A 27,528-nucleotide genomic window follows, 5' to 3' on the forward strand; every position below is an offset into this window, starting at 1 on the left:
TATGTGTGTTTGTACACTCATGTGTGCATATCTCTGTATATGTGTATGTAAGTGTGGGTATGTGCAATGCAGTTATTTCCAGACATTCCTTTGCATGTCAGTTTTTTTAATGTCCAAATAAAATCAGATAAGCCCTCAAATTCATATAATTTTTGGCATTCCAGTGCCCTCTTCCTTTATTTTCCAAAATTTATGTGGGAGATTTATATATGCTCCTTTGGTCTCCTTTGTTCTCTTACTCTTCATTCTTCCTTTTCTGGATTTTATTATTTCATTTTACATTTTTGACATACAAAAAGCTATACATAATTGATGTATATAACTTGGTGAGTTTAGTAATAAGTATACACCCATGAAACCATCAACACAGTCTATGCCATAAAACTGTCCATCACCTCCAAGTTTCCTGCCATCCTCTTTATGATTGCTTTTCACTCTTACTTGATGTTTATTTTTTTGTCTCAGTACAGGTGTTTCAACCTGCATCAGATTACTCTGGTCTTTAGTGCCCCAAACTATGAATTCCATTTATTCTCTTTGATTTTTCAGGGAGCCACTAACAATGTACTTATGGATAAAAATGAATTTGCTGGAGATCTGGTGATAATAGCTAGGAACAGAGAGTGAAAGTTCTAAACCTAATAATGATTAATGCTTGACTCTTAACCCTCTCCAGGCTTTCATCTCACAGAATTAGTGCCTTTCCTTCTAGGATCACCTTATATTGGTTGTTTGCTTTTTAATAACAACAACATTATTATTATTATTAATGCATTAAAAATGCTCATCTCGTAATTTAGTTATGTAATCTTAAGCTTGGAGAGCTTGACTTGTCTTATAATGAGACCCACTTATGATTATTCTAAATCTGTGTTTATTTTCATATTTAACTCCTTAATCCATGAGGAATTTGTTTTGTATATTATGTATTGTATGAAAAAAAACTTTTTAAACAGATGGTTAAGCTGTTTTCCCAGTTCCATATATTTACTAAACTATTCTTTACCCATCTGTTCTGAAGGCAGTTTCTCATTTTTTTTATTCTATTTTTTTTTATTTACCTGGCCTTTCTTAAATCAGTAGCTCACAAATAGTATTTTCTAATATGTTATCATATTGGTATACATTTTTTCTTCTTGTCTCTAATTATTTAGGTTCTCAGCTCCTTGTTCTTTCAAATGAACTTTTAAGCCACTTCATTAATTTCTGTAAAAACATCTTGGGGGGATTTTGATTGGAATTTTATTAAACTTAAATATTAATTTAGGAGAATATGAATTTTTATTTTACCATCTTGGCAAATGGTTTGATATTCCATTTAGTTAAATCTCATAATTAAAGTCCTATATATCTTTATAACAATTTAAAAAAAATATGGAACACTTCACAAATTTGCATGTCATCCTTGTGGGGGGCCATGCTCACATCTGTATCGTTCCAATTTTAGTATATGTGCTGCTGAAGTGAGCACTGTCTTTATAACAATCTCTAATGTACTTCTGACATTTCTTCAAATTACCATTTCTTCATATTAGACCTCTTCCTTCAGAGTCAGGAACACTCAGTTGTGTGGTACTCTCCCAGTGTAGAACTTAGTATTTTCATTTGAGTAAAACCAGAGATTATGGTTTTTAACGTGGGGATCATCTGCTTGTACTCAAGTCTGTTGTTCAACAGATATTTCCTGATTATTATATTTTAGGTACTGTTTTAGATGTTGCATACATCAATAACAAAACATCTTGGTAAATGGCTTGATACTCTATGTAATGTTACATTCTAGTGGGAGTAAATAATATAGAGTAGCAGTGCATGATAAGTGTTATGAAAAAAGAATAGAGCAAGATAAGTAGGATTAAGAGTGCAAGGCTAATAGAATAATTTTAAATAGGGTGGTCATGGTGTGTCTTACTGGGAACAGGACACTTGTCCAAAGACTTGAATGGATAAGATGAGCTCTGCAGACAGAGGGTACGGTAGGTGTTCCTGGCAGAAGAAAGAAGAAAAAAACCCTGAGGCAGGGGGTGCCTAATGTATTCAAAATTATCAGCTGGATGGGCAGGATGGCTGGAATATAGTGAAGAAGGAGACAAAAGGGGACGAGTTCAGAGACAAAATGGGAGAGGCAAATTGTATAGGTCTTTGTAGGTCATTGTAATAATTTTGGCTTAACTTTTTTGAGACAAGAAGCAATTAGAGGATTGGGTCGGGGAATGACAATTATATTTTAAAGGACTCATTCTGACTTCTGTGCTGCTATTAATAGGGGATCAAGGACAGAAACAGGGAAACCAAGTAGGGGGACATTGCTATACATGATGCCGCCCTGGGCCAACAGGGTAACGATGGGGGTAACAAAAAATGGTCAGTGGGAGATATATATTAGAGTGCAAAGCAAAAGGTATTTCTTTCTGGGTTGCATTTTTCTCCTACTTTCAATAAAGAATCTTCATTTTATAACCCTGCTGCTGACCTTTTAAATTTAGCTTATTCCTACCTAGATTCTCTTATTAACAGAAGTTTCTTCTCTTGGACCTTATATAAGCGCAATTCTCTTTTGAAAATATTGAAAATTTAATTTTAGATAGCTGTAGTGGAAAAAATTACTGTCTGGAAATCAGGAGAATGTGATTCTTATCCTGGCTGTGTTACTAGTTCGCCATGTGATATGGGATGATCTTAGCATTCTTCATTCTTGGCTATAAAAAGTTAGAGTAAATGATGGATATTATTTTTTTTAGCTTAAATATTCTACCAATCTATGATTCTGTATCTGTACTCTGGTCAGTAAAGAGTTAAAAGCAACTGAAAAATCTTCATTTGTGATCCTTGAAATATCAATAGATTACTTTGCTATAGCTGAAGAATTCTTAAGAGAAGAAATAGGAAGTCCAAAAATGAGCTTATGGTATTTTGGGGGGATGGTGGTCATCCTTGACATTGCTGATAAGTTTCTCTTTTTGGCAGCTGAAGAGAGGCCTTTGTCTGAAATGCTTGATTTCATGGGCCCTGCTTTGTCTTTATAATCCTACATTTAGTGCGTACTTGGTTCCCATTTTCCCAGGAACTGCCTCTTTTTAGAATTACCCTTCCCTATTTCAGTCCTGCACTTCTAAAACCTGATTTGTTGTGGTCGTATCACCGTATTATATACGCGCAACGCAACATTTCCGTTCACCTTTTTATCTGTTTCATCCTAATGTTTCCCTGTATTTGATACTCTTATTGAAATTCCTTTCCAGGGTTCCCAGGTCCATCCCCATGTTGCCTCCACTGGGACATAGTCTCCATGTGTACCTTGTTCCCTGTTTTCTCTTAGATCACACAATGCGTCTGATTCTGTAAATTGGTGCTACTTATTTGCCCGAAGCTAGCTCAATCTGTTTTGAAACACATATAACAATATTGTTTCCCCCATCTCAAGGGCGTTGCATTTGCGACTCTATTTGACACTGAGAGACCAGAATTAAGATACTAAGAGACTATGAAATGAAAGGCAGACACAACTTGTTCTTGCAAATGGAAAGAAATTCACCATTTTGCTAAAAGCACAAGATCTTTCTAATCAAACATTTGACATCATGACCAGGCCGGAGAGAAAGTGTACCTGTTCCGTTATAATTGGTTCTGCTCACAGAAGTGGATTTCTCATTGTCTGTGCAGCTACAGGAAATATGGTTAATAAAAGCACATGTCAGCCTGACTGAAGCTGTTCTACAAAGTCCTGCCAGGCCACTCTGCAAAACTGTTATTTCCTATTATGAAAACTAAATCTCAAATCATAGTTAAAAGGTAATCAGTCTCAAGAGAGTGGTCTGTGGAGGTAAGCAGTAATTCAGATTTGATTGGCAACATAGGCTTTTCAGGGAATAGTTCAAAATGAGAAGCATTTGGAGAAAGCTAGAAACACAATCCGAAATGATGATTCTCAGAATTTTCTAACATTGGGTTATTGATAGATATATACACATTTTTTAAGTCAGGCTTTCCTAGGAACTATGAAAATAGTACACAGTGGCTTTGTGCATTTCATCTCACTTAGCTCCTGTAACATGACCTTGTGATACAGGTATCATTGTCACCATTTCATAGCTGAAGAGACTTGCCCAAAGTTCCTAGATTGTAGTCAGTGTAGTCAGCAGAGCGCAGGCACTCCTTATGGTCCCATGATGCCTCCCGGAAGGGTGGCGTATGATTGTCTCTAGCAACTTTCCTATACTATTTCTCCTTGCTTTATATCCATGTTTATTGTTTCCATCATTGACAAAGCATAGCAATAGCACTTTTCATCATAAGGTAAAGACAGAATCCAAAGAAATAACACATATTTTTAAAAAAACCCTATCAAAAAGGAATTAATGTGACCTCACCTAAATCTCAGTTTTGTATGCAAATTTCATGATCTGAAATATAACCACTTCCTCTAGTTGGAAGGCATTGTGATTAGGTTCATTAGTAGCATAAGTTTAGAAGCAAGAACATTTTTCTTTTCGTACAGAAATGGTGGTGCTGACACATTGTTGGGAGAGACAGGTGTTGTATACCATTTGCCTAGTCAGGTCTGCACTAAGTCTGTAGTTCTTTGTGCTAACCAGGTAAACAAAGACTGTGCTGTGCCAGTATACCTATATTGTATATAGGCATCACTACCAACTTTTTGTTTGAACTTATAAAATTCATGTCGCCCTACTTCTGCATTGTCTTCCTCTGAGACAGAGCAGAACTACGTCTCTAGATATTCTAACTTCACTCAGGAGAATTTTCCAGTTTGGTAAGTAATCAAGCAATCTTGACTACAGTTTCCTTGGAATTCCTTAGGATTTCATTTTTTTTTCTTTTGCTACTTTGCTAATATTAATGTTGATATATACAGCTTATCTCTTTTGTTAGACCTGGGATAGTCTGTACTTCAGATACCATGTCTTGTATGAGTGTGTGACTATCCTCAAAAGATGCTTAATAAGTCTTTCTCTGGGGATGAACAAGAGAACACATTTCCATAGCACTTAAAAAATCTCCCAGGGGAAACCATTTGGATTACATGCAGAATTTATCCAGTTTCACTGCAAAGCTAAATAACTCTAGGACTTATTTCTAGGCTACATGCCAATCATACTCAGTTTATCAAATCATCCATCAATTAGTTGGAATATGTCGCTATAACAAAACAAAAGAAACAAAAAACAGCTGTTACTCAAGATGGGCAGACCATGAAAGTTATTCTAGGCCACTGAAAAGACTCTGATTTTTTTCTAGGACTGAAATAGGAAGCCATCAAAAGGGGAGAGCAGAGATGTGGCATGATACGATTTATGCTTTAAAAGAATCCCTATGGGGGCATCTGGGTGATGGTTGGTTAAGCGTCTGTCTTCAGCTCAGGTCATGATCTTAGGGTCCTGGGATGGAGCCCCTTGTCATACTCCCTGCTCAGTGGGGAGTCTGCTTCTCCCTCTGCCCCTCCCCCTGCTCACGCGCTCTCTCTCTCTCAAATAAATAAATAAAATATTTTTAAAAAAATGACAATGACTGTGAGAGGGTCCTAAATAATTAACATTAATAGTGCTCAGGACACTGAAGTTTTGTTTCTAAAGTGTGATCTAGATATTAGAGATATTTTGTTTTGATTTTGAAATTTATTTGAAAATATCTTGCTATATCAAAGTTAATAAAGTCAGCTTTATTTTTCTAATGTTTTGCCTTATTCTGGGCAAGTGGGCAGAAAGTAACAAGGATTAAGTAAAATAACCTGGTCTGAACAGAATATGTAAGGTATAAAAATTTATTGCCTATTCAGTGATAACAAGGGAGAATCTCTGAAGCATGATTGCTTTTGTTGTGTATTTTCAAGAAAAGATTTAGGGGTAAAAATATTAAAAAAAACACTTATTTTCAAATAAGAACTACAATCTGAAAATATATTTTAGTACCAAGTTACTGCCAGCAAGTGATTATTCTAAAAGTTCAGGTAGTTTAGAGTAAGACAATAATTATGAATATCATTGATTTCTTTAATCAAAATGTCAGTAACGGTGAAGAAAGCATTTTACTTTTTTCCCACATTTACATTAGTCTACCTACCTTTTCATTATTCAGTAATAGAAAGTTGTAAAATAAATCAGAGAAGGTCACCAGACTGTTTAACTTCAGTTCCTAGATCTGATAGTTGGAAGGCAGTTCTCTGTGAATGCTTTCATGTTTCCTCATGGTCTAAACATTCTGAGAAATGACCACTGGCAAATTTGGTTAAAGGACGATTGAATAGCAAGTATGTTCTGGAAGATAGTTATATTCCTTCAGAGAGATTCAGAGACTTTTCTCCTGTAATATTTGCTTATATCCCAGAAAAAACCTCTTCCTTTCTAGAGGGGAGGATGGGACAGTGTGCCAGTCAATCTCTGGGTGTCATACTTTTGTGAGTCTGTGGTACAGTCCTGTTTGTGCAAAATCCTCATTTCCCCCCAAATAATTAGCCAATTATATTAATGCCATTCCCTCAGAATGATTTTAGTAGTGATGCCTTTTATAGCCTCACCGGTGCTAAGATGCTCTGTGATAATAAACTGTGTTCTGATCTAGAAACTCTGTGTTTCCTGTCAGGATATCTATCATCTATCTATCTATCTATCTATCTATCTATCTATCTATCTATCTATCTATCATCTATCCTCCATCTACCTATCCACCTGACACTATGGCAGGCTGACTTCTTATCTTATGAGCATTGTCTCAGACCCTTAGACTTCAGACTGAACACATGTCTTCCCTTTATGAGGCTCACGTCATGTTGATGTTTGTACTGATGAGGAATAACACTCATTTTGTGCTGTCGGGATATTCTGTATGTCATTTGTTCTCTATGATACATTCAAAAAAGATATCCCAGAAATAGTGTGTGTATAAATACGGAGTTCTTCACACACACACATTTGCAGGACTGTTGAGATGGATAGGTAAAAGCATTTCCTTGGCAGTGGTGAAAGATTTGAATTTCATTGAAACATACTATTAAATGATTGTCATACAAAAAACATGGTGACGGCAGCAGAATGTCATGTTGGCACACACCATGGATTGGTGATTTCTGGGACTTTTTACCTGCATGAGTAGATATGCAAGGTTTTGCTTTCTGGGAAAAGGAAGAAGGTGTGTTATGGGGGGGTGTATACATGCAAGGGTGCTCTAGAGAGTCACAGATAAATAAAACAAGAAAGTTGGGGGATTTATAACCTCATATCTCATATTTTGATTGCCACAACTAGTATCACAGCTTTAGGAAGATGCAATGTTAAATAATTGCTGCTGATTGTTTTCAATAAATGTCTAGTCATGGGACTGTTTCCAGACTGGGTGGAGTCAGGCTATAAGAGGAGCTTTTCCAGGGAGCTCCCAGATTGGTGTAAGAGTGACAGTAATCTGAGAATGAGGCTTTTTAAAAATTTGTTTTATCGTGTTAGGAACATTTAACAAGAGATCTATTCTCTTAACAAATTAAGTGTATAATACAGCATTATTGAATATAGATACAATGTTGTATGGCAGATCCCTAGAACTTATTCATCTTCCTTAACTGTAACTTCATATCCATTGATTAATAATTTCATTTTCTCCTCCTTCCAGCCTCTGGCAACCATGATTCCCCTCTTTGATTCTATGAATTTGAGTATTTTAGATACCGCAGTAAGTAGAATCATGCAGTATTTGTCTTTTTATGACTGTCTTATTTCATTTAGTATCATGTACTCAAGATTCAACTATGTTTTTGCATATTGCAGAATTTTCTTCTCTTTTAAGGCTGACCGGTATTCCATTGTATGCATATACCATTGTATGCATATACCACATTTTCTTTGTCCATGCATCTGCTAATGGATATTCAGCTTGTTTTCACATCTTGGCTATTGTGAATAGTGCTGCAGTGGATATGAGAATGCATTTATGTCTTTGAAATCCTGATTTCAATTCTTTTGGATAAATATCTAGACTTGGGATTGCTGGATCATATAGTAGTTATGTTTTTAATTGAGGAATTTCTGTCCTATTGTCTAAGGAGCTCCAAACCCAGTGTGCCCATTTGGTGGTTGCAAGTCGGCTGGGTTTTGAGGCTACTACAGAGCTGGGGGGAGGGATGGGACGAAAGAAAGTCAAGCTATCACAAAGCTCGCTGTTCTCATCAAGATTAAGTCATTTTTTGAATAAAAGATTCTTAGGTTGTTAAAGATATCGAGTTAATTCTAGAGTTCTGAAAAAGTTGATTCTAATGATTTTTACCAGTGTTCATTGCTTTGTGGATGAGTGGAGTTTTGGAGGTCCTTAGTCCATCATTCCTAACTGTTGATCTTGGGCAAAGTATTTAACTTCCTTTTTTCTCAATTCTTACGTTTATAAAACAGAGATAATAACATGCCTCAGAAAGTTGTGAGGATTAAGCAAGTTTATTTTGGGAAAATCATGGAGAATAGTACCTGGCACATAACGAACGAACACCCAATAAACACCTGCCGTTAAGATCAAGTAGCTTCATTTAAAATACATTAGTTCAGATGTTAACAAACCTACCTTTTATTATTTTTTTTAATTTTGGTTTAATATTCACAGCATAAGTCACACTTTATTATTTTTTTTAATTGGTTTATCTGGGTAGGTAGTTTTATAGATTATATTCCACAAAGCTTCAGACCACAGCAGCTGTTTTCCATTCTATTATATTGAATATTCCCGGAAGCTTTTTGAAACAATAACCAATGGCCAAGCTGTTGAAGACGTTATGATTATACTAACTGTTCAGATAAGCAGGCTGAAAACCATAGTAAAACAGGGTAATTTTGCCTTTTGTTACCTCAGAAAAATAAGCCTGTTTATGCATGTACTTTTTTTATAGATTTTATTTATTTGGGAAAGAGACAGAGCACAAGCAGGGGGAGAGAGAGGGAGGAGCAGAGGGAGAGGGAGAAGCGGACTCTCTGCTGAGCACTGAGCAGGGAGCCCAGTGTGGCCTTGATCTCTGGACCCCGGGATCATGACCTGAGCCAAAGGCAGACGCTTAACCAGCTGAGCCACCCAGGCACCCCTGTACTTTTTTTAACGCAGTTTATAAAATAGCTCTTTTTGAGAGGATTGCCATAGGGACTAAATATAAAATTTACAATATTTTATGAAATACCTGGAATTATCAAAGTTATTGATGTTTTTAGAAAATGTTATAAATTTTGATGACAAAGATGCTTCCTTATGACATCCCCTACTAAGGGAGAGTGGATATTAGAAGGGCTCTTTCAGTGCCTTAAATGTCAGCAAACTCCAGCCTGTCAGAGAAAGCACATGGGAATTCCATGAATAATTTTAATGTACAATCGAAATGGCCAGTTCAGAATATTTAACAGTAGTAATTAATTACAAAAATAATTAGTTATTTGCCCATTGTTCTATAAATATATTAAGCATAATGGGATGCCTGGGTGGCTCAGTCAGTTAAGCATCCAATTCTTGATCTCAGTTCAGGTCCTGGTCTCAGGGTCGTGAATTCAAACCCCACATTGGGCTCCAAGCTGCATGGAGCCTACTTATAAAATGATAATAATAATAATAATAAATAAATAAATAATATATATGTTAAAATATGTATGTTAAATATATATGTAGATACACACGCATATGTAAAAAGCATAATACTCCTAATGATCCCCTTCATTAAGGATATTCTTTTTTGGGGGGCTATATTTATTAGTATTCTAAAGGCTCTAATTTTTGAATAAGCAAGAAAAAAATGCCTATATTGGTTCAGCAATTTTTCTTCATCTCTAATACTCAAATGAGATATTTTAATTATTACATTTTAAAAATCTTTTCATACAGTAAAGATAACACCAGATCAGATCTAAAGGATCTGAGAAGTATCCTAGATATAAAACTTTCCAAGATGTATCATTCTAAAAAGATAATTTATAACATATATATATTGATCTATATATTTAACCCAATCCCAATAAAAATTCAGCTGACTTCATAAAAATAGAAATTCACAAGCTAATACTAAAATTTATATGCAAATACAAAAGACATAAAATAGCCAAGACAATTTCTTTAAAAAGAGAAAAAAGTTGTGGAACAAATGTTACTTCATTTCAATACTATTAATAAATCCACGGTAATCACAACATTGTGCCACTAGAATAAGGACAAACCTAAGATCAATGCAGCATAAAGAGCAGAGAAATAAATACACACATAAATAGTTAACTGATTTTCAACAAAGTTGCTAACATAATTCAATGGAAATAGGTAATCTTTTTATCAAAGGTATTGAAACAACTGGTATTTACAGAACAACTTGATATCAAGTGGGAAAAAAGAATGTACCTCCATCTTAACTTTACACCAAACACACAAAATAACAAAATGAATCATAAACCCAAATCAAAAAGCTAAAGTTATATAATTTTTAGAAGCAAAGATAAAATATTTACAATTTGGGAAGGCAAAGTTTTTTTAAAAATAGGACACAACAAGAATGAACCATTTTTAAAAAGTTAAGTTGAATGCCATCAGATTAAAAAATTTCTTCTCTTTTCAAGATACTCTATAAAAGATGAAAAGAAATGCCCCAGTCTGAGAGAAAATATCATATACATGTATCTAAAAAAATTTTGTATTTGTCGTATGTTAAAAAAAAAAAATCTTACAACTCAACAATGAGAGGACAATACAATTGGAAAAAAGAAAAGAAAAAAATATTTGACCATTTTACAAAGAAAGCATTGAAAATGGTCGATAAATGTTTGGGGAAAGAAAAAAACAACTGCTCCACAGTAAAATCATCTTTGTCAGTAATTAAATCACAATGAGTTACCAAATAGCTAACGTTAAAAAGACTAACAGGATCCACTTTTGGTGTGCATGTGGAGGAACTGGAACTCTTATATACTGCTTATGGGAATTAAATGATACAACTTTTAAAAAAACTACATGGCAAGTTTTTTTAAAAAGATTTATTTATTTTAGAGAGAAGAGAAAGAAAAAGCAGGAGGGAAGGGGTATGGGGAAGGGAGAGGAGAGAGAGAGAATCTCAAGCAGACACACTGCTGAGCACAGAGCCTGATGCGGGGCTCGATCCCACAATCCTGAGATCATGACCTGAGCCAAACCCAAGAGCTGGATGCTCAAACAACTGAGCCACCCAGGCACCCCCATTTGACACATTTTTAAAAGAAGTTTTATATAAATGTTTTGTAAGACTTTGCCATTCTACTTGAAGGAACTTACTAGGGAGGAATGAAAGTATATATCCGCACAAAGACATGTACAGGAATATTTATATATTCTTTATTTATTGTAACTCCAAGCAAGAAACAACCTAATATTCTTTCACAGATGAATAGATAAACACACTGTTGTATAGCCATATAATGGAATATTACTCAGCAATGAAAAGGAATACGAAGGCATGAATCAATCTCAAAAGCATGAAGCTGAGCCAGAGAAGTCAGAGAGTAAACAGTAAATGATTCTATTTATATAAAATCTAGAAAGGCAAAACTCGTCTATAGTAAGAGAGAGCAGATCATTTGTTACCGTGGGTGGGACACATTCACTGCAAAGGGGCATGAAATAATTTGAGCCCCAAACTTCTTCCTGGCCAGAAACAGACTGAGAACACTATTCAGCTGCAAACATGAGCTATTTTTCTTTTCTTTTTTTAAGATTTTATTTATTTATTTGAGGGGGGGGGAAGAGAGCGAGCACAGAGGAAAAGTTAGAGGGAGACGTAGCCTCCCCACTGAGCAGAGAGCCTTATGTGGGACTCAATCCCAGGACCCTGAGATCATGACCTAAGCCAAAGGCAGACATTAACTAACTATACCACCCCGGCACCCATGAGGTATTTCTTAAGAAAAGAAGATGACTGAGAGGGTAGTGTCAAGACTCCAGAGCATGGGGCCAGCAGCCAAGAAGAACCACCCAGAGAACGTATTCTGGTACTAAGCAACATACCCCCTGCCTTCCGAGCAAAGTGAAATGACAACTGTGCTTTGCTAGATCTCAGTAATTTTTCAGACCAGTGACTCCATGTTGTTCCCATTTCTCCTCTTTTTGAGTGGAAACATCTATTGTGGTTCTCCTGATCCTGTCTCGCCATTGTATGTTGGGTATGTGGGGGCCACATAGCTTGTTTCTTTACTTCATTGTCTTTGAATCAAGAGGTGGTCCCCCATAAGTAACCTCAACTACACCAGAACCTGATTTACATCATGTGATCCTGGACTTAAAGTGTAATCCTGAGATTGAAATGGGATGAAACTTTGAGGGTTTAGGGAGTCTGGTAAGTGTATGTTGGAAATGGAAAAGATGTGCATCATCTTTGGCCGGAGGACTAATTGTGGTAGTTATTCTCCAAAGATGGCCCCTGTCGTGATTTTTATTAGATAAACGTTTGTTAAGTTAGACATTAGGGTGTCAGACGGTGAGCTGAGGTTCAACAAAAGACCACAAGAAAATTGAAATAGAGAAATCTTGGAGAAAATACATGGCAAGCCTGGAGAGACCACACGGGAGGTCAAGGCAAGGTGCTGCAAAGAGAACTGGGAGAACCAGGGGCACATGCTTTAATTAGGGTCCCAGGGTGGAGTGCTTTGGGGTTCCCAGGCTAAGATTAAATTGGTCAGTTTAAACCAAAGAAGAGTGAGGTTTTGGTAAGTTTCACAGGAGTCTTATCTAAAGAGTTTATGAAGGAAAGGTGCTGGGAGACAGAGGTGACTGTTTATCATGTAGACCATTGGGGAAGTCATACCAGGAACTTAATGCTATCTTGGTGGAGAGACCACTGGGGTGTCCAGTCATCACAGCATCCCAGCGGAGCCTAGCTTTCTCTACTGAAGTCCTCTGCATGTAGTGAGCCATCTTGGACATCGCAGACCCAGATAATATCATAGGGAACTGGGCCTACTTGATTCACAGAACAGTGGAAATAATAAAATGCTGTTTTAAACCACTGCATTTTGAGATGATTTGTTATGCAGCAGTAGATAGCTAACACATGTGTACAAGCCACTAACTGTGTATAAACATGTAAGATTTTATAGAATAAAATAAATAAATTGGCTATTATAGTATTCTTACTTTGAATTTGAGCTAATCTTAAGCCTTTTATTCTGGCATATAATTACATAGCCACTAATATTAGAGGCTTCTACTGTTGTTGCTATGTTGATTATTATTCTTTAGGGTGTTTAACTTCAAAAAAGGTTGCCTTTTACAAAGTTAAGTGACAGTTTAAGCCATTTATAGATCTTGGCAAGGAAGAAGATACCAGATGTCATGTGTGTGATGGAACTATCCATAATCTTCTTGTTGTCATTAAAAAATCTTTTAAAATCCTTTAGTGGAAGTTTAAATTTGTAGCTGCTTATCAATCAGGAGAAAGCAGGTAATTTTTTTATAGTACATAAAGAATTTTTAAAATATCTGAGTATTTTTAACTGTTTTCTTTTTAATGGTGGAAAATGGGATAAAGAGGCTCAAACACATTCTAAAAATGTAAATTCCTCTTTTGGAAATTTCTAGCATACAACTTGGCATACTAGTCATGCTGAAATATATCCGGAGTATGTGTGATAATCAGAAACAGTGATCCTTGACAGAAACATTCTAAGTCTTGAGGCTTCCACATTAGCTTAATTATGTGAGACCTAATTTATAACAAGCTATATTCTTTGCCTTGTTCCCCAAGGAAGTGCATTTTAGGCCAAAGTTCTATTCTCTTATCAGCAGAATCTTGGAATTACCTCTAACTTCTTAATTATTTTTCTGTCCTCAAAATCATGCTACAAGTAACTTCAAGGCTTTAGGTGTATCGTTTGAATCTGCATATCTTTATACGAAGACAGACTTTGAATTCTGGAACTTATCCAGTATTACCAATTTGATTTAGTATAACTTCATTTGTCTGTTAAGTAGATCATGACTGGCAGAGCCAAGAGGAGTCTAATAAACACATTTTACTTCTTATAGAATAAGATTTCCTTGAAGACTGAGTTTTCCTCCCCTTTTAGTGAACTACCCAAGCAAAAAGATTGGACCTCTAAATCATTCATCAAAACTGTTTACACTTTTAGACTTCTCTGGGAGTAGAAACATCAAAATCACATTAGAATTCAAAGATACTACTGTTGTTTCCAGAAAAAAAGCCATAGGAATTAGAATCTATTGGCAAAAATACTTATTAAAAGAAGAGTATAATCTATGGAATGGAAGATATTTGAGTGATTCTGGCTCTACAGAAATGAGCCATCACAGCCACATTTTTCCCCCAAAAAATGACCCCAAGAACTTAATCTTTAACCAATTAAATTTTTAATAAAATACTTTATTAGCTCAAATATAAGGACTCTTCCTTAAAAATCCTCCATGAACAGATGAATACACTCTTTTTGAAAAATGGGCAAATTATAGGAATAGAAAATTTACAGAAATAAAAACGACCAATACAGAAAGCAGTTCTTAATCCCAGTAAAAATAAAAATTATTCAAATTTAAAAATAAGCTGTTTTAATTCTTCAAGAGAAAAATTTAAAAAGAAAGATAAAAAGTTAATCAGATTGATGAGGAAATAGCTTCTCTTCTACTCCTTATGAATACTTTTATTTTTTAAAGATTTTTGTTTATTTATTTGACAGAGAGAGACAGCCAGCGAGAGAGGGAACACGGGGGAGTGGGAGAGGAAGAAGCAGGCTCCTAGTGGAGAAGCCTGATGTGAGGCTTGATCCCAGAACGCTGGGATCACGCCCTGAGCCGAAGGCAGCCGCTTAACGACTGCGCCACCCAGGCGCCCCCCTTATGAATACTTTTTTTGACCTAGCAACTCCACTTATCATTATCTGTCTTAGAAAATCCCCCCATGTGTGCATTCATAAGAATAATCATTGTTGCATTGTTTCAAATAACATATGGAAGCAATATAGATATCTATTAATAGCAGAATGATTATATAATCTAAAAATATCTGTACTATGCATTTTGAAATAATGAGACAGATGTAGATATAGTGAAAGTAAGTGTCCAAGATGTATTATTAAGTGACAAAAGAAAATTGTAGAACAAAATGCACGGTATTTTTCCATTTATTAAAAAAAATCACAAAATGAAACTACTCATTTTCATATGCTCTTTCTTGTATTCTGATACATATATGTGACATGATACACACGTATCATTCTGAATATAGTAATCCTGGAGAGGGGGGAGGGAGAAATGGTGAGGTAAAGGCTATGCATATATTCATTTTATAATTATTCAGAAATAAAAAGAATGGGAAAAAATCCAAAGTGCAACTTAAAAGAATCCCATCTTTGGTTTTAAACTATGGTTAGGTGAGCCATAATTAAACTATGCTTAGGTGAACCATAAATAATTAAACACTTTTGCAGTTCCAAATTTCAGTGTGAGGTTAGTAATTGCTATGGAATATAAAGGTAGTTTGTAAGGTCCTTTATCTAATGGAGCAGAAATGAAATCTTCTTAAGCCAGGGAAATAAGCATGATTGGCAGTAGAGAGCAAAGCCTGAGAGTATGGGCTTAGTGACATTGAACATGTTGCTTCACTTTTATGCCACTCTTTCTTCACTTGTAAAATTAGGAGATGATATATACCTTATAAGTTCCTGGGGGAGATCAAAGAAGATATTGTAGGAAAACATTTCATACACTGCCAAGCACATAAGTCCTCAGCTATTAGCATGTGTTTTCATTTATTCATAATAAATACAACTAACTTAGAAATTTAAATCACCGATTAGAGCAAAGTGAAGAAAGCTAAGGAGCACTAACTCTAATGATTTACACGATTTAATGGGATCCTTAAAAATGTTACTTTTATTTCAGTCTGTTTATTTCCTTATTAAACCTTTTATTTGAAGTATAGCTTTAAGAAATCAAATAATTCTTCCAAGTATAATTAATGTTTCCATCTCCCTGCAGAGCCATAATTTGACTAAAATTCAGAAAGCCGTTTAGGAAAAAAAGGTCAGTAAAGTGAATTAGAAATGAATATTGCCTTCTGATGATGTTTTTGAAACACTGTAATATTTGCATTTTAGATTCAGCTCAACTTTGTGTTGTGTAAGGTGAAAAGATTCTTCAGGGTTAGCTATGTGATAAGCAAGCAAGATTGTTATGTGCCGTAGGAAGCTAAGACCAGGACTGCCATAAAGATTAGAACCTGCTAGTAGAAAGCAAAGCCAATACAATGAATACAAAGTGATACTTTTACATTGGGTGTTGAGCTATATCCAGGTAACTTTGTAGAAATGATGAGCAACTTGGGCACTTTTGTTTAGAAACATTTTAATATTTTTGAAACTGTTCAATTTCTGATCTGAATAATTGTCTGAATACATAAATAATTCAGCTGATAATTCTGATAATTGTGTTGTGATCTTAATATCCTGAATTTTAAAAATATAATTAATACTGTTTGGAGATCTCTTTTACGCTTTGCCTTTATTCTTTTACAAAAGAAAGTTCTTTTGTCATCTTCTTTTTGGAGGAAAAGGCATACATATTTTAAAAGGAAATGGTAATTAGCATCCCTATTCTATTGTTTTCATTGGAAAGTATGGTTTCTTTTTAGGTAAGCCAACTCTCTCTTTAGACTACAAAACTGATGATGAAGCAAAAATATTCACACTTTGAAGTCAGAAGGAACAGCTTGCTGGGTTGACAGAGGCAAGTGGAGGGAAATGTGCCTGGAGTTGTTAACGAATCCAGAAACCCAGCATGGCATTTAAGTTAGTTAGAAGGGATGGAAAACGAATCCCTGGAATACAAATAATGTTAGTTAACATTTATTTTGCTCTGCAGGTGTACTTCCCTAATTAAATGAAAGAAACATGATATTCTACCAATTTATAATCTGCATGAATGGAAATATCATTAAATACCTAGGCTCAGAACTAAATAGAGTGAATTGTGTATTTGTGTGTTATAGTTCAGAGAAAGAGATGGTAAGAGGAAAGGGGGAGATATTTCTGAACAATTGGAGGTTCTATTGTAAGCCATTAATAAAGAACTCATCAATTGTTATATTGGAGCTATTGAACTATTTTACATTTTTACTTACCTGAGAAAGGAAATTCTCTTTTTTCTAGACATAGAACAGAAAGGGGGCTAAATATGTGTCTAATAACCAACTATTTTTACCAATAGTATCATTAAACATTTTTTAAAACAAAGATTTCTAAATATTGATTCATGGTTCATGTTGCATTCAATAAATCTGTTGGTTATTGCATCAAACAGAAAAGCTAATTGAAATGTGTGGAATTCACTTAGGGGATTCCTGGTGGGCATCACAAAGACATAAGCAGTCATTAAAAGGGCTAAACCAGAATGTAATGGGCTCATTGGATGATGATTACGAGTTTATTAGAATTCTCATATTAACTTTCATGGACAGAGAAAATGAAACAGTGGGGCCCCTGGGTGGCTCAGTTGTTAAGCGTCTGCCTTCAGCTCAGGGCGTGATCCTGGCGTTATGGGATCAAGCCCCACATCAGGTTCCTCTGCTGGAAGCCTGCTTCTTCCTCTCCCACTCCCCCTGCTTGTGTTCCCTCTCTCGCTAGCTGTCTCTATCTCTGTCGAATAAATAAATCAAATCTTTTTTAAAAAAGAAAAGAAAAGAAAAGAAAATGAAACAGTGATTTCAGAAAAATCCCACAAATTGAAAGTCATGTGGGCAGGTGCTCTGAATTTGGTGTACTGAATTTTAATCTCTTTGCTTCTACATTAGCCACTCAATAAAACCTTGCTCTAGATTGCATAAATAAGGATTCTTAAATAAGGATTAAGAATAATCACAGGTTTTTCCAAGGAATGCTGTAATGGTCATCTAACATTCAAATATACCACAATACAATTCAATTTCAATTAAATTGCTTGAGTAATCCTTTACATTTGGTGTTACAAAATTCTTTTCATTATTTTGCAAACAATCTTTAGGCATAATAACATGTCATAATTTGTAATTTACCACACCTGAAATTGAATCTCATGTTTTGAAGCTAGTGTGCGGGAGTTAGCTTCCCCACCCATTTTTTTCTAGTTGGCAAACTGTGAACTTGGGCTTTATTGTTCTCTCTTCATCATCTTCTAAATAGTTACACTCATGACCTGATGGAAACTTTGTTGCTTTGTGAAATATTTCCCAGAAAATAACTGGATGATAATGTTGGTGAGCAGCCTAGAGACCTAAGAATAACAATTCTTATCTCTCAAACAGCTTTTTACATGATTTTGCCCTTGTGTTTGTAGAACCGTTAAGAGTCTGAAGAGATCTACTTATATATATATTTTTTCATTCTGCATTATTGAGTTGTTAAGGAAGAAATTATGTGCTATCATAGTACTCTTGACTTTGAGAATTCTTGAAAGTCTCAGGGGGTGTCCCTTGAGAGTGCAAGGGTCTCCTATAACAGAATTAGATTTATGAGACACTTGTAGTTTACATGAAGCTTTAAAATTCACAGTTAATGAGGTTTCCCTGGTGGTGGCCCATACAAATGGAGATGTCAGAACAAAGCGTAGTATAAACTCCTACTGCAGTTGGGGGGTCTGATTTTGTGATAATGTAGAAGAGAGAGAGCAAAACAAACAATAATCTTTATACTAATCTCTTCAGGAAAAGCAGAATTGGAACAACTTCTGGAGCTTTTAAATAAGTGAGAAAATGTAGATACTCAAAGATGGAATGAGAGAATGCAAAGAGTAAGACAAATACACCATCTGTTACTGAATCACAGTGTGATTACCAGTGATTTGCCACTGCCTTCAGTTAAGGCCAGCGTGCAACACCCCTCCTTGGGGCGTGTCCTAGATTTAACCAAGTGCATTACTTTAGGAAATAGTGTCTTAAAAAGTCAAGGTGTAGATAAGGGAAGGTATCAGTGGACTAGTCCAATTTAGTCCCTCTATGAGGCCATGATCTCTCTCTCTCTGTTTACTTAATAATCAGTTTCCTTTATATTTTAATCTTGTTGATCACAGGCTTCTTCTGCATACATACATTTCATAACCACCTTTACTTTTTAATGTTTTAACATTTATTTACTGTTAATTCTATCTCAAAACTAAAGGAAAGCTGTTGCAATAAAAGAGCCCCAAGTTTGCAGACTTTAGCTAAATACAAAAGACAAACTAATTATTGGCAAATGACCATGGAAAAATATATAGGAAATGCCTTTGGTCCTGACTTAGTCTTTATCTCATAGGAGTTTTATGAGTATTAAATGGGATAAGGTATGTACTATATCAGGTACTTAGTAAGCACTCAGTTAATGTTATCAATAATTAAGGCCTCTATCAGCCAATCTTAGGATAGAGATTATGTTGCACACTTTCCTGTGTCTTTCTAGACTGGTGCTCTCATTTATCTGTTTCTTAATTAAATCTAAATTGAACCAGCGTTTAGGAATGTATAAGATTGGTCTATCATGTCTCTTCTCAGAATTATCTATCCAATAGTGTTAGAATGTAAACCACAAACATTAGTCACATATGCAATTTTAAGTTTCCTAGTAACCATATCAAAAAAAGAACAAAAAAGTTAATTGAAATTAATTTGATTGGGGCACCTGGGTGGCACAGCGGTTGGGCGTCTGCCTTCGGCTCAGGGCGTGATCCCGGCGTTACAGGATCGAGCCCCACGTCAGGCTCCTCTACTATGAGCCTGCTTCTTCCTCTCCCACTCCCCCTGCTTGTGTTCCCTCTCTCGCTGGCTGTCTCTATCTCTGTCAAATAAATAAAAATAAAATCTTTAAAAAAAAAAAAGAAATTAATTTGATTGATATACTTTAGCCTTTTATTTACAAAATATTAATTTCATTGATTTATATGTAATCAATATAAAATTACTAATGAGATCATTTACCTTTTTTTAAGTTAAAAACTTCTTTAACTTAAAAAAATGTGTGTATCTTATACTTATATCTCAGTTCAGACTGGCACTCAAGCATTCAGTAGCCACATGCAACTAGTAGTTACATATTGGATAATGCAGAGCTATATATAGAGAGAATGAACTAAGATAAGGAAGTAATCTCTAATTCTGTAATTATAACTTATTATGAATAAATAAATATAAGTAAATATATTATGATTTATTACTTATAATTATAGTTTAACATATAAATTTATTATTTATATATTAAACTCCTTTTTTAGTTTAGGAAATTCCTAAATTCTGAAAATATAACCAATTTCTGTTATGTAACACATAGATATTTTAAAAGGGAATATCTAATATGACTTCAGTCCTTTAGTGTATTTCTTTTGAGACTTCTTGGCATCTCTAGCATTGAATTCTTTTGTTAGTTAGGTATTTTATAAGTCCTTAAAACGTGCATAGAACTGCACCAACTACCTAAGTATCCACTTTAAAGTATACAATTTAGATTAAAAATTCTTGTAAACTTTTATTATAATTCTGATGTTACTAAACCAATAAAGAACCAGTTTCTTTTTCCATGAAATGATCTAATAATTCTTTCTATCTTACATAAATGATCTTGTCCATTCATTCTTCTATATACTCTAAACTTTTTGTTTCAAGTCATGTAATTATTTTTATATTTGCCTTTTGTTAAAAGATATTTTATTTTATTGAGCTCTAACATTTACACATTAAGTGACTTTTTATGTTTCTGTTATAGGAAACCTGACATGCCTATCTTTTTTTTTTTTTTTTTTTTCATTCAGTAGAGATCTACTGAATGCCTACTAGGTATTAGGGCTATTTATTTATTGTAGTGGAATATATTTATAATATATATTTTTATCTGAGGTAATTTTTTTCATTATCATATAGTGCTTCCATAAATTATTTTACCAATAAGAGCTATGTTGCTCTAGGAAATTGGTTTATTTTTATCTTATGATTAATATAAATGTAAGAGTTTATTATGTATCCCTCTTTTGGTATACTAGAAAGTTCAGAATCCATTTTACAATCCAACTCTATCAATTGTAAAGGACCTATGATTTGATATTTACATACTCCCTCTTTTTTGACTATATCTTATTTTTCTTGTATTCTCAATTCTTCATTTTTCTTGTATTCCTTTGGTTTTATACAAAATTGTTACATATGTATGTATATGATTCAAATCTCTTGTAATGAAGCTGCGTAAGTATATATTATACATATACATATTTGTGGTGTGTCTACATCTGCATCTATATGTATGTATATATGTATCTATAGAAAATTAATTATATTATTGTCAAAATATTTCCTGCCCTTCTCTATTGGATCCTTCTCTATCAGGTTATTTCTGAAGGAAGATAATATTCTCAGCACCACTCATGTCAGACTTGTCCATGTGTCTTGACTTGGCTGATGAAATCTGACATAGGTGACATATGCCACTTCCAAACAAAAGCTTTGAGAGCCTATACTTGGTTCCACCATTGTTCTCTTCTCTCTGTCAAGAATTTGACAATTCCTTGATAGTAGCCCCTCCTTTAGCTTGGTCTCAGAGCCTAGTTACAGCTTAATCCTGAAAAGCAGGAGTAAGAAACAAACCTATATTGTTGTAACCTATGAAGCATTGGTGGTTCTTGATATCACAACTAACTAATTTAAGCTAATACAGTTGATACTAATATATATATGCATATATGTATGTATATATGTGCATTGTGTATATACATGTAAGTCTATGTAATGAGTAAATTGATGTCTCTTTAAAGTACCTAAACATATTAGTGCCTTTAGAGATTGTCATATCTTTAGTACGTTTTTGTCGATTTAAGAATAAATTTATGTATATTATCAAAGGCTAAGATATATTGTAGAAACTAGTAATAATAGGATAATAATAATTCTGACAATAATTGTAGAAACTAGTAACATATTACACCATAGATCGTGGTTCATATGGCCACTAGCCATGTGGGGCTATTTAAATTTAAATTAGCTAAAATTAAAAATATAGTCCCTTAGTCCAGTCACCTTCCAAGTACTCAATAGCTACATGTAGCCAGTGGTTAATGTAGTAAATAACACAGATATCTAACGTCTCTATCATCCCAGAAAGTTCTGTTAGAAAGCTCTGTTATTGAATAGAAAAAAATTTTTTTTACTTGCAGTACAGATTATTTTGATTTCCTACTTCTCCTTTCTTTTTTTTTTTTTTAAGATTTTATTTATTTATTTGACAGAGATAGAGACAGCCAGCGAGAGAGGGAACACAAGCAGGGGGAGTGGGAGAGGAAGAAGCAGGCTCCCAGCAGAGGAGCCTGATGTGGGGCTCGATCCCATAACGCCGGGATCACTCCCTGAGCCGAAGGCAGACACTTAAGCACTGTGCCACCCAGGCGCCCCCTCCTACTTCTCCTTTCTAATGTAAGGTGGTGACCATTTTTTTTCTTATGAAATTATTTTATTATTATTATTGCCACAAAAATCCCAAGTTGGTAGAAACATTCCAATAAGGAAATGAATTCCAATAAGGAATTGAAAAGTCACTGTATATTGTCCACTTAACAGGAAAAAACCCCCCAAGATTAATTGTAGCAGTATTTCCTGTTAGGATAGAAATAATTTGGCTTCAGAGCAGGAGCATTTTGGAGTTCAAAGTGACGTTATTGCTCCCTCGTAAGAGTTAAACAATGAACCACTCTGATGAAACTCACTTTCGAAATTAACTCGACTAGCATATTAAAATACTAGAAAATACACTATCATTCTAAGCTTATTTCTTCAGCTAAATAAAGTAGCTGTCATATTAGTAAATAATTAATAATTAGTGAAAAATACTAAAGGATGCAGTTGAGTGACAGAGGAGTCAGAAGAAAAGGCCAAAAGCTTCATTTAAAAATGCCCGAATGCTTTCTGAAATGTTTTTTATGTTGATCATTCTCACCTCTTTATTTTCATTATCATCTTGTCAAAAGTAGTCATTAGAGGCAATAGACATACAACCATCTTGAATAAAATTGAATTTGGTCATGGAAGTATTCTGTTAGAGAATGTCATACAAAGTTTTCATCTTTTGTGCTTCTGCAAAAGTAAAATTGATTAGTAATAACCTTAGGTATAGTAAAATTTGTCCGTGATTTTATAGTAGCATTTGTGGCATTGATCTACAAGTTAATGAGATGTTTATGTGCTCCCTTTTTAACCTGACAGCCGCTCTGTACAATTGTTCTTGTGAAATCACACAAATCTGTACCTGTTTGCATATTGATAGTTTTACATTTAGATATCTTGAAAGTTAAATTGAACAGGTTTGAAATAAAATTCCTAATTTTTAAAAAAGACAAAGATGATAGGGTTTTCCTTCTTTTTTTTTTTTTTTCTTAAAGGGGTATTATTTAAGGACATACATTTGTTACCTACCATGAATCCTTTTTTGTACTTGGATGAGTTAGTGTTGGGGTATTGATTGCTAAAGTATCACATGTAAGATGAGAATATTGCTTATTTTCTGCTATTATTTTATGGAGAATGTTTGCACAACCCACAATTTAAAGTTACAGTACATTGATACCAAAGGTTAAAAAAAAAAACTTTAAAAAATGTTATCTTGTTATACTCTATGGTTCCTTCCAGCATTCTGTAGGATAATGGGAAAAATGTGTATTTTGAATCAAAACATGAAATGTTAAACATTTTATTGGAAACCTCATAATTCTTGTTCATTGACATCTCCATTGTTTTCTCAGTATAAACCCAAAACTAGCTTAGACTGAGAAGCCAAACTAACCAGTTCCTTATTACATTTAATTTGAAAAATATTTAGGTCTTCTTTATTTAGGGAGTCATTGCCTATCATGTGCTATAACCTCAAATTGTGTTGTCTGAGTCTAATTGGTAATGATAATGCTAATGCCAGATATAATTTTGGAGCATTATGTGTTCCTGGAAGAAATGTTATGTAGATGCTGGTAGTTTTTTTGTTGTTGTTTCGTTTTCGTTTCGTCTTGTTTTTTGTTTTTGTTTTTATTTAAAAATTTTTATTATATTATGTCACCATACAGCACATCATTAGTTTTTGATGTAGTGTTCCATGATTCATTGTTTGCCTATAACACCCAGTGCTCCATGCAATACATGCCCTCCTTAATACCCATCACTGGCCTAGCCCAATCCCCCACCCCCACCCCTCTGAATTCCTCAGTTTGTTTCCCAGAGTCCATAGTCTCTCGTGGTTCATCTCCCCCCCTTCATTTTTCCCTTCCTTCTCCTACCAATCTCCCTGCTATTCCTTATGTTCCATAAATGTGTGAAACCATATGATAATTGTCTTTCTCTGCTTGACTTATTTCACTTAGCATAATCTCCTCCAGTCCCGTCCATGTTGCTGCAAATGTTGGGCAATTGTTCTTTCTGATGGCTGAGTAATATTCCATTGTATATATGGACCACATCTTCTTTATCCATTCATCTGTTGAAGGGCATCTCGGCTCCTTCCACAATTTAGCTATTGTAGACAATGCTGCTATGAGTATTGGGGTGCATATGGCTCTTCTCTTCACTATGTCCGTATCTTTGGGGTAAATACCCAGTAGTGCAGTTACTGGGTCATAGGGTAGATCTATTTTTAACTTTTTGAGGGACTTCCACACTGTTTTCCAGAGTGGCTGTACCAACTTGCATTCCCACCAACAGTGTAAGAGGGTTCCCCTTTCTCCACATCCTCTCCAACATTTGTTGTTTCTTGCCTTGTCAATTTTTGCCATTCTAACTGGTGTAAGGTGGTATCTCAATGTGTTTTTGATTTGAATTTCCCTGATGGCTAATGATTTTGAGCATTTTTTCGTGTGTCTGTTAGCCATTTGTATGTCTTCTTCGGAAAAGTGTCTGTTCGTATCTTCGGCCCATTTTTTGATTTGATTATTTGTTTCTTGTGTATTGAGTTTGAGAAGTTCTTTATAGATCTTGGATACCAGCCTTTTATGTGTAGTTTCATTTGCAAATATCTTCTCCCATTCCATGGGCTGCCTCTTTGTTTTGATGACTGTTTCCTTTGCTGTGCAGAAACTTTTTATCTTGATGAAGTCCCATAAGTTCATTTTTTCTTTTGTTTCTCTTGCCTTTGGAGACGTGTCATGAAAGAAGTTGCTGTGGCCGATGTTGAAGAGGTTACAGCCTATGTTCTCCTCTATGATTTTGATGGATGCTGGCAGTTTTAAAGAAAAGAGGCCTTCCACACCAGCAACCAGGATTTTTTTAAGGAGGCTTTTGAAAAGGGTAAATGTGATGGAGTTTTAAGATAATATTTAGCCTGATTTCTTGGGAAGATTCTCTGATTAGTTGCAAAAATTTCTGGAAAAATGACCCTACATACGTATTTCATTAAGAAAATATGAATATTCTCTAAGCTGTCAACAGATAAAAAGAATTCACTAATTTGAACAGTTGTAACCATTCTCCATTCTTTCCTCATCTATTCTTACTGTCTCTAGTGCTGTTCTTCCCAAATCCCTAAAGCTGCATCCCAAATCCAAAAGCCCATAATGCATTGCTGTCTCCCTTCTTCTTAATACAACTCCCTCTCTTTTTTTAAACCTTTTCCCCAAGTTCCAGAGTTACTTCATGATTAAGGTAAGACAGTTTCCCTAACAAACCAGTATGGGTCTGGCGATTGTCACAGGATGCAAGGTTGCCCAGTGCAACCAGATGCAAGGGAGGACATTATATTCCTTAGTTGAGGGATAGAGATCCCTATCTTCCAGTGGATGTGAACGAAGAAGCATTTTGTTGAGTTGCTGCTGGTAGCTATCTTGTGTCCATGGAGGAATTGGCTGATGGACAAAATTGACATGCTAAAATGATGGAGAGGAGAGACAGTAATAATCTGGATCTATGATAGCATCACTGGACCACAGCATCCTGAGTTTCAACTTCATACACATTTCACCATAAGAATTATGTGTTAAATATCAGTTTAAAAATATTATTTGTACTAAAGTTCAACTACATTAAAGCAACTGTTGTGAAGAAGTCCTAAAGCCTAAGCATATGCTTGAGAACGTTTTTAAGGAAAAATTCTCCAAATCACTTTATTCAAGTGTAGGAATACAGTCCTTTCACAGGTTGGAGACTGCTTGTATAAAGCATTTAATCTGTAAAGCATTTAAGTAATTTAAACATTTGTAAAGCATTTAAATAATGTGAAATGAATATTAAGCAGCTTCTTTATAATATTTTAACTTTCGCATACATTTTAACCATTAACTTAAAATTATATGAGTAATTTTCCAGTCAGTCTTAGAATGAACAAATTTTTCCTGCCTTAAATCAGATAAAAATATCTCGTTTGGCCATGTCTTGTGCCACTATTTAGAAATCCAAATCTAAACGTGTGTTGGAAGAATAGCTCTTATATTAATGATGCATTGACATCCTGGTTTGGAATTTGTCACCAGGCATTAATGAAATTGTGCCTATAGGTAATTAGTTGTTTTGTGTTTTCCTTTTCACATTAACCATACAAAATACTATATGAGGTATATATAAACATAGATCAACAGAATTAGCGCTTGAAATGTGTATATTATGAAGGGATACTTTCCATGTAGGCCAAGGCCATGACGAAAAATTATGCCTGCCTCAAAAGAATATCTAAATTAAGATATGTCCTTGTTTTTCTCCCACTTGAGAAAAAAATTTTTTTCAATTGCAGGTGATCAGAACATGCTATTAGTTGGAAAAAGACTTCTGTAATTTTTCCTCTTCCTTGTGAGGACAGCTTTCTTATCACAACCTGGGTCCAATAAAGTTTGTGGGGTGAGACCTAGACAGAAGTATGGTAATATCCTTTAATAACAGTGATTATAATGAGAACACTGACACTTTGTTTATGTAGAACATTTCTGATAAGTGTTTTCAAGCGCTTAGGAAACAGTGCCCCCCATTTTATAAAGAAATGAGTAGAGGTTAAGAATGACTTTTCATTAGTGCCCCAGAAAATATCAAGCAAAGTGCTTTTTTATTAATATCTTGATCTACTCAAAATTCCAAATCTATCTCTATATTCTGCAAAACTCATGACATGGTATTATTGTGGTCAGTGGAGCTGGCCGCAATTCTCCATGATGTATTATGCTCTAATAAACTTCCAGTTCAGCTACATGTGCAGGGCATGAGGCCTATTTTATGGCTGAAACTTCATCTTCAATCTAGTAAGGTCTAGGAACATTTAACCCTATGGCCTGGTAATGCTTTGTCGGGGTCTTACAAAATACGATTACTTAATTGGAGTCTTAACCTCTTTTCACAAATTCTCTAAAAAGTCTCTGGTCCTATCACAGCATCTATTTCAGACTCACCTTAAGTTTCCTGTTACATTAGAGATGCCACTTCCCATGAAGGCATAGGGAACATGCAGCAACAATCCTAAGGGGGAATTGAAAATGTGATAAAGCCTTTTTGTGAATATGAATCATGCTTTTCCGTTTCAAATCTTCTTTCAAAATGAGCTGCGGTTGTGCAATGCTTCAGATCGAGCTTCATGAAGACTTTTCTTCCCCATTAAC

The 27,528-nt window shown here is 34.8% G+C and overlaps 1 protein-coding gene and 1 non-coding gene across 2 annotated transcripts in view; one reads left to right on the forward strand and one right to left on the reverse strand.

The window, feature by feature from the left end:
* THEMIS (thymocyte selection associated) overlaps positions 1 to 27,528 on the forward strand; it is a 178,843-nt gene that overhangs the window by 111,555 nt on the left and 39,760 nt on the right. The window lies entirely within an intron of this gene.
* Positions 1,369 to 1,471, reverse strand: LOC113259696 (U6 spliceosomal RNA). Its single transcript, XR_003317673.1, has one exon. It is a non-coding gene; the product is annotated as a U6 spliceosomal RNA (small nuclear RNA).

Source organism: Ursus arctos, unplaced genomic scaffold, assembly GCF_023065955.2.
Source record: "Ursus arctos isolate Adak ecotype North America unplaced genomic scaffold, UrsArc2.0 scaffold_13, whole genome shotgun sequence".
Classification (NCBI taxonomy): Eukaryota; Metazoa; Chordata; class Mammalia; order Carnivora; family Ursidae; genus Ursus; species Ursus arctos.